Source organism: Theropithecus gelada, chromosome 19 (assembly GCF_003255815.1).
Source record: "Theropithecus gelada isolate Dixy chromosome 19, Tgel_1.0, whole genome shotgun sequence".
NCBI classification, from domain to species: domain Eukaryota; kingdom Metazoa; phylum Chordata; class Mammalia; order Primates; family Cercopithecidae; genus Theropithecus; species Theropithecus gelada.
Window position 1 is genome coordinate 12,584,789 of NC_037687.1, and position 7,014 is coordinate 12,591,802.

Below are 7,014 nucleotides of genomic sequence, written 5' to 3' on the forward strand. Positions count from 1 at the left end.
GAGGGGGCATCAGCTGGGAGAGGCTATGTGTGGTACTGCTGAGCTCCTCAGCTATCCCTTTGTTTCTATCTTCACCAACTCCTGCTACCTGAATGTGATCTGGAGGGCTCTGAGGACGGCTTAAGAATCTGGATTTTGGCCAGGCGAGGAGTCTCACACCTGTAATCCCAGCACTTTGGGAGGCTGAGGCAGGTGGATTGATTGAGCTCACAAGTTCGCGACCACCCTGGCTAAAATGGCGAAACTATGTCTCCACAAAAATACATAAAAAATTAGCTGGGCTCCAGGCGCGGTGGCTCATGCCTGTAATCCCAGCACTTTGGGAGGCTGAGGTGGGTGGATGACCTGAGGTCAGGAGTTCAAGACCAGCCTGGCCAACATGGCGAAACCCCGTCTCTACTAAAAATACAAAAATTAGCCAGGCGTGGTGGTGCATGCCCGTAATCCCAGCTACTTGGGAGGCTGAGACAAGAGAATCGCTTGAACCCAGGAGGTGGAGGTTGCAGTGAGCTGAGAACGCAACACTGCACTCCAGCCTGGGTGACAGAGAGCAAGACTCCATCTCAAAAAAAAATTAGCAGCCGGGCGCAGTGGCTCAAGCCTGTAATCCCAGCACTTTGGGAGGCTGAGATGGGCGGATCACGAGGTCAGGAGATCAAGACCATCCTGGCTAACATGGTGAAACCCCGTCTCTACTAAAAAATACAAAAAACTAGCCGGGCGACGTGGCGGGTGCCTGTAGTCCCAGCTACTCGGGAGGCTGAGGCAGTAGAATGGCATAAACCCAGGAGGCGGAGCTTGCAGTGAGCTGAGATCCAGCCACTGCACTCCAGCCTGGGCGACAGAGCGAGACTCCGTCTCAAAAAAACAAAACAAAACAAACAAACAAACAAAAAATTAGCTGGGCGTGGTGGTGTGTACCTGGAACCCCAGCTACTCAGGAGGCTGAGGTGGGAGAATGGCTTCAGCGTGGGAGGCAGAAGTTGCAGTGAGCCACGGTTGCGCCACTGTACACTCCAGCCTGCCTGGGTGATAGAGCCAGACCTTGTCTCAAAAAAAAAAAAAAAAAAAAAACTCTCAAAGGCTTTTTTAGCCCCTGGGAGGGGGCAGGGACTCTGGGGGCCTCCTGACATCAAGGTTCCTAGCTGGCTCCCCTGGCTGGCAGGAGGTGGGCACAGAGCCTTTGGACTGTGCCGTTGGATTCTAAATTCTTGGAGCTAGATTCTGGGTCTGGTGGATGCTAGTTTTGAACAATAGGATCTAGATTTTTGGAATCTGAATCCTGGAGTATGGTTTCAGTGGCATCATCATAGTTCCCTGCAGCCTCAGACATGTGTCACTACGACCAGCTAATTTTTATTTTTTTATTATTATTATTTTTTTAGATGGAGTCTCGCTCTGTCGCCCAGGCTGGAGTGCAGTGACCAGATCTCAGCTCACTGCAAGCTCCACCTCCCGGGTTCACGCCATTCTCCTGCCTCAGCCTCCCGAGTAGCTGGGACTACAGGTGCCCGCCACCTCGCCCGGCTAGTTTTTTGTATTTTTAGTAGAGACGGGGTTTCACCGTGTTAGCCAGGATGGTCTCGATCTCCTGACCTCATGATCCGCCCACCTCGACCTCCCAAAGTGCTGGGATTACAGGCATGAGCCACCGCACCCGGCTTACGCCCAGCTAATTTTTAAGCTTTTTGTAGAGACAAAGTCTTGCTATGTTGCCCATGGTGTCCCAAACTCCTGGCATGAAGTGCTCCTCACACCTTGGCCTCCCAAAATGCTGAGATTATAGCTGTGGGCCACCGCACCTGGCTGAGTTCTTGGATCTGGAGTGTAGATCATGGTATGATTGGAATCTTTTTTTTTTTTTTTTTTTTTGAGATGGAGTCTTGCTCTTTTGCCCAGGCTGGAGTGCAGTGGCGCGATCTCAGCTCACTGCAAGCTCCACCTCCCGGGTTCAAGCGATTCTCCTGCCTCAGCCTCCTGAGTAGCTAGGATTACAGGCGCCCACTACCACACCTGGCTAATTTTTATATTTTCAGTAGAGACGGGGGTTTCACCATGTTGGTCAGGCTGGTCTCGAACTCCTGACCTCAAATGATCTGCCCGCCTTCGTCTCCCAACGTGCTGGGATTACAGGCGGGAGCCACTACGCCCGGCCTGGTATGATTGGACTCTAGATGCTGATCCTGGGCCCTGGCATCTGGATTACCAGCTCTTAGTTCTTTATCTGTGTTCCTGCTTCTGGACTCCAAGTCTCTGTGCCTGTGTGCTCTGTGTCCTCTCTGTCCACAGCTTCAAGCTCAGCAACTGGGCGGCTGCCTGTCGTCCCTCATGGATGGGTGCAGAGACTACCTATGGCCACCAGGGGACACCCTTGGCCTACATTTGGTCCAAGCTGCCCGACTGGAGGAGGAATCTGGGACCACTGTGGCCCAGTTGGACTCAACCCTTTCAGGGGGACCAGGGGCTGGACATCACTTCCCTCCCCTTCCATCCCGCTGGGACCTGAAATCTGTGAGCCCCCACTGACTCAAACATGGAGAATTCGACTGAGCACCCCAACACTGTTCTGAACAGGACCGTGGGACAAGGTGCCTGCCCAGTGAGTAGGTCAGACCCAGGGTTGAAGGCACGCGTGTCCATGAGGGTGACAATGAGTGTCTGAAAACATGTGTCCAGGTGTGAAGGCGAGGGTGCACTGTTCATCAGGAGTGGCCACATATGATAGCATTGCTAAGAAGTGTGAGCCTAGGAGGCACGGTGGCTCAGGCCTGTTGTCCTGGCACATAAGAAAGTGAGGCCCAAGGCCGGGCACGGTGGCTCACGCCTGTAATCTCAGATCTTTGGGAGGCCAAGGCAGGCAGATCACAAAGTCAGAAGTTCGAGACCAGCCTGACCAACATGGTGAAACCTCGTCTCTACTAAAAATACAAAAATTAGCCTGTCGTGGTGGCGCATGCCTGTAATCCCAGCTACTCGGGAGGCTGGGGTATGAGAATTGCTTGAACCCGGGAGGCAAAGGTTTCAGTGAGCCGAGATAGCACCATTGCACTTCAGCCTGGGCAACAAGAGCAAGACTCTGTCTCAGAAAAAAAAAAAAAAAAAAGCGAGGCCAGGCGTTCGAGCCCTCATCTAAGTAACAACAACAAAAATGTCAACCTGTGTGTTGGATGGTGTGTGACCACCACTCACTGCATTCGCATGTCTGACAAGGTCTTCATGAGATAGTGCACCTACACGCTTGTGTCTGTAACTGGGAGATGTCACCAGGAGCCCCTGTATGAGTCTGTGTCATATTCATGTGTCTGCATCTATGATTGTGTCACTAGGCATCTATAGGTATCCATAGGTATGACTGGGACCATCTAGGGGAGGTGTCACTGGGTGACGGTGTACTGGAGTGTCAGAAACAGTGTCCTGGCTGGATGCGGTGGCTCACACCTATAATCCCAGCACTTTGGGAGGCTGAGGTGGGCGGATCACCTGAGGTTGGGAGTTTAAGACCAGCCTGGCCAACATGGTGAAACAGTGTCTCTACTAAAATTATAAAAATTAGCCAGGTGTGGTGGTGTGTGCCTGTAATCCCAGCTACTAGGGAGGCTGAAGTGGGAGAATCGCTTGAACCTGGGAGGCAGAGGTTGCAGTGAGCTGAGATCATGCCATTGCACTCCAGTCTGGGTGACAGAGTGAGATTCTGTCTCAAAAAAAAAAAAAAAAGAAAGAAAGAAGCAGTGTCCCAGCACTTTGGGAGGCTGAGGTGGGAGGATCATTTGAGCCTAGGAGTTCGAGACTAGCCTGGGCAACATAGCAAGACCCTGTCTCTACAAACAATTTTAAAAATTAGCTGGGCATGGTGGTGTGCACCTGTAGTCCCAGCTACTCAGGAGGCTGAAGTGGGAGGATCACTTGAGCCCAGGAGTTTGAGGCTGCAGTGAGCTGTGATTGTGCCACTGCACTCCAGGCTGGGTGCCAGAGAAGGACTTTGTTTCAAAAATAAATAAATATGGCTGGACACGGTAGCTCATGCCTGTAATTCCAGCACTTTGGGAGGCTGAGATGGGCAGATCACCTGAGGTCAGGAGTTTGAGACCAGCCTGGCCAACATGGCAAAACCTGGTCTCTACCAAAAATACAAAAATTAGCCAGGTGTTGTGGCGGGCACCTATAATTCCAGCTACTCGGGAGGCTGAGGCAGGACAATTGTTTGAACCCGGGAGGCAGAGGTTGCAGTGAGCCGAGATTGCGCCACTGCACTCCAACTTGGGCGACAGAGCAAGACTCCATCTGAAAATAAATAAATAAATAAATAAATAAATAAAATTAAATAAAGAAGCAGTGTTCCTGAAGGCTGAGCCTGTGTGTCACTGGTGTCTTATTAGTGGCTGTGTGAAGGTGTGTAGGACAGAGGGTATGTTTTCTGAGAGTATGAAACCAGGGTGAGTGGAAGGGGCAGGTGGGACCAGAGACTGTCAGAGCAGGGAGCTGGGCTTTTCTCCAAGTTTCTCTCCTTCATTCCCTCACATCTGGGTATGTCTCACCCTCCCTCTTGCTCCGTCTTTTTTCCTCCCTTGGGACAGGGTCTGGCTCTGTCACCCAGGCTAGAGTGCAGTGGTGTGTTCATGTCTCACTGCAGCCTCAAACTCCTGGGCTCAAGTGATCCTCCCACTTCAGCTGTAGCTGGGGCTACAGGTGCAGGCCACATGCTTGGCTAATTAAAAAAACTTTTTTTCTTCCTCTCCCTCTCCCTCTCTTTCTTTCTCTCTTTCTTTCTTCTTTCTTTCTTTCTGAGATAGCATCTCACTCTTGTTGCCCTGGCTGGAGTGCAATGGTGCAATCTTGGCTCACTGCAACTTCCAACTCCAGGTTCAAGCGATTCTCCTGCCTCAGTCTTCCGAGTAGCTGGAATTACAGGCGCATGCCACCACACCCGGCTAATGTTTTGTATTTTTAGTAGAGACAGGGTTTTGCCGTGTTGGCCAGGCTGGTCTCGAATGCCTGACCTCAAGTGATCCACCTGCCTTGACCTCCCAAAGTGCTGGGATTACAGGCGTGAGCCACTGTGCCCAGCCCTTAACATGTTTTTTATAGAGATGAGGTCTTACCATGTTGTCCAGGCTGGTCTCAAACTCCTAGGCTCAAGCATTCCACACATCTTGGCCTTTCAGAGTGCTGAGATTACAGGTGTGAGCCATCACACCCAGGCTCTATGTCTTTCTATGGCTGGGTATCCTCCCAACTCTCAGCACTTCTTTGTCTGGGGATCCCCATTCCCCTGACTTTTTTTTTTTTTTTTGAGACGGAGTCTCTCTTTGTCGCCCAGGCTGGAGTGCAGTGGCCGGATCTCAGCTCACTGCAAGCTCCACCTCCCGGGTTCACGCCATTCTCCTGCCTCAGCCTCCCGAGTAGCTGGGACTACAGGCGCCCGCCACCTCGCCCGGCTAGTTTTTTGTATTTTTTAGTAGAGAGGGGAGGGGGTTTCACCGTGTTAGCCAGGATGGTCTCGATCTCCTGACCTCGTGATCCGCCCGTCTCGGCCTCCCAAAGTGCTGGGATTACAGGCTTGAGCCACCACGCCCGGCCTTTTTTTTTTTTTTTTTTTTTTTGAGGAGGGGTCTCACTCTGTCGCCCAGGCTGGAGTGCAGTGGTGTGATCTTGGCTCACTGCAACTTTGCCTCCCAGGCTCAAACGATTCTCCTGCCTCAGCCTCCCGAGTAGCTGGGATCACAGGTGTCCACTACTACTGCCTGGCTAATTATTGTATTTTTAGTAGAGACAGGGTTTCACCATGTTGGCCAGGCTACTCTTGAACTCCTGACCTCAAATGATCCACCTGCCTTGGCCTCCCAAAGTGCTGGGATTATAGGCATCAGCCACCGCACCCAATCCCCCATCCCCTGATTTCTCCCATTGCCAGGCACAGCACACTAGGCAAGGAGGGTCCAGGGGTATTGGCTAACTGGTCCTGTCCTGTCTGCCACCCAGCCCTTCCTCTCCCATCTTGCTCCCGGGCTCTGCCTCTCCATGGTCTTCTCCCTCCCCCCATCCTTCCTCATTGGTGTGTTTCTCTCCACCTTTCAGGTCTCTCCCATCTGTTTCTGCCTCTTGGATTCCCCATCTCTGTCTCTCTTTCCCCACCTTTTTTTTTTTTTTTTTTGAGACAGAGTCTCGCTCTGTCACCCAGGCTGGAGTGTAGTGGCGTGATCTCGGCTCACTGCAACCTCCATCTTCTGGGTTCAAATGATTCTCCGGCCTCAGCGTCATGAGTAGCTGGGATTACAGGCACGTGCCATCACACCCATCTAATTTTTGTATTTTTAGTAGATACAAGGTTTCACCATATTGGTCAGGCTGGTCTTGAACTCCTGACCTTGTGATCCGCTTGCCTCAGTCTCCCAAAGTGTTGGGATTACAGGCGTGAGCCACTGCGCCTGGCCTTATTTCCCCTTTTGTGTCTAATTTCTCCCACTCTATCTCCTCTTGTCCATTCTTCCCAGCCCTAAATCTTGCCCTGTTTTTTTTTTTTTTTTGAGACCAAGTCTCACTCTGTCGCCCAGGCTGGAGTGCAGTGGCACAATCTAGGCTCACTGCAAGCTCCACCACCCGGGTTCATGCTATTCTCCTGCCTCAGCCTCCCGAGTAGCTGGGACTACAGACGCCCGCCACCACGCCCGGCTAATTTTTTGTATTTTTAGTAGAGACGGGGTTTCACTGTGTTAGCCAGGGTGGTCTTGATCTCCTGACCTCGTGATCCGACTGCCTCAGCCTCCCAAAGTGCTGGGATTACAGGAGTGAGCCACCGCGCCTGGCCAATCTTGTCCTGTTTATGTCTGTTTCCATCTCTCTCTTTTTCTCCCATTTTTTCCCTGTCTCTCTCATCTCCCTATCTCTCCTCCTTTTTTCTCGTTTATTTATTTATTTATTTTTTGAGACGGAGTCTTGCTCTGTCACCCAGGCTGGAGTGCAATGGTGTCATCTCGGCTCACTGCAGCCTCCACCTCCCAGGTTCAAGCAATTCTC